At 35.9% G+C, this 1,645-nt stretch overlaps 1 pseudogene; it reads right to left on the reverse strand.

Annotated features, from left to right (window-relative positions):
- Positions 1-1,645, reverse strand: part of LOC102244337 — a 103,179-nt pseudogene that overhangs the window by 72,249 nt on the left and 29,285 nt on the right.

The following is a 1,645-nucleotide window of genomic DNA, read 5'->3' on the forward strand; positions in this document are numbered from 1 at the left end:
GGATTAACAGGAAAGCCAGTAATGGTGAAACTTAAGTGGGGAATGGAGTACAAAGGCTACCTGGTATCTGTAGATGGCTATATGAACATGCAGCTTGCAAACACAGAAGAATACATAGATGGAGCCTTGTCTGGACACCTGGGTGAAGTTTTAATAAGGTGTAATAATGTCCTTTATATCAGGGGTGTTGAAGAAGAGGAAGAAGATGGAGAAATGAGAGAATAGCATCTTTTGTGGGAAATTTCTTTTTATATATATATTTCTAGACAATAAAAATTTGTTTTTTCAAAAAAAAGAAGAAAAAAAAAGAAGGAGTCCTATTAATTCTTTGTATGTTTGGTAGAATTTACCAGTGAAGCTGTCTGGTCCTGGACTTTTATTTGTTGGTAGTCATTTTATTTCTGCTTCAATTTAATTGCTAGTAAGCAATCTGTTTAGATTTTGAATGTGTTCCTGGTTCAGTCTTGGGAGGTCATATACTTCTAGAACTGTATCCATTTCTTTTAGATTGTTAAATTCATGGGCATATAATTTCTCATAGAATTCTTTAATGATTCTTGGTATCTATATGGTGTCAGTTGTAACTTCTTCTCTTTCATTAATAATTTTATTAATGGCTCTCCTTTGTTCTTAATGAGTTTGGCTAAAGGTTTGTCAATTTTGTTTGTCTTTTCAAAGAACCAGCTCTTAATTTCATTGATCTTTTCTATTGTTTTTAAATTTTGTATTTATTTTTTGTTTTTCTGATCTTAACTATTTCCTTTCTTCTGTTTACTTTGGGGTTTGTTTGCTCTTCTTTTACTGGTTCCTTTAGGTGTAGAGTTAGATTGTTTATTTGGTATTTTTCTTGTTTCTTGAGGTAGGCTATGTACTTCACTCTTGGAATTTCTCTTGCTGCATTCCATACAGTTTGAAAAGTTGTGTTTTCATTTTCATTTTTTTTAAGTTTTTTTTTATTTCCTGTTTGAATTCCTCTTCAATTCATTGGTTGTTTTATAGTATGTTGTTTATTGTGCACTTATTTTAGCAGTGTTCTTCCTGTAGTTGGTTTCTAGTTTTATGACATTGTGATATAAAGAAAAGATGCTGGATATGATTTCAATCTTCTTGAATTTATTAAGGCTTGTTTTGTGACCTAATATTTGATCTATGCTAAAGGATGTTCCATGTGCACTTGAGAAAATGTATTCTGTAGTTTTTGGATGAAATGTTCTAGAAATGTCTATTACGTCAATCTGGTATCATGTGGCATTAAGGCCATATTTTCATTAATGTGAGTGGGGTGTTAAAATCCTTTACAATTATTATATACTAGAGGCCTGGTGCACAGAAATTTGTGCACTCAGGGGGCATCCCTCAGCCCAGCCTGCCCCCTCTAACAGTCTTGGAGCCCTCACAGGATGTCCTACTGATTTCCCTGTGGGGAGCAGGCCTAAGCTGCAGTTTGGCCTCCCTCTGTGGAAGGCAACTGGCCGATCAGGTATATAGATACTTTCTGAAGGCAGCACAGACTCCTTCCTTATTTCTTTCCTCTGTGGTTGGAGAATAGGGGACTGAAAGATGGAGACAGAACTGTGGCCGGGCCTGGGGCTCTTGTAGGCAGCAGAAAGAAGGAGAGGGCTGGGGAAAGTCTAGACATGGTTTT

This window comes from Myotis brandtii, unplaced genomic scaffold, assembly GCF_000412655.1.
Source record: "Myotis brandtii unplaced genomic scaffold, ASM41265v1 scaffold298, whole genome shotgun sequence".
In the NCBI taxonomy this organism is placed as follows: Eukaryota; Metazoa; Chordata; class Mammalia; order Chiroptera; family Vespertilionidae; genus Myotis; species Myotis brandtii.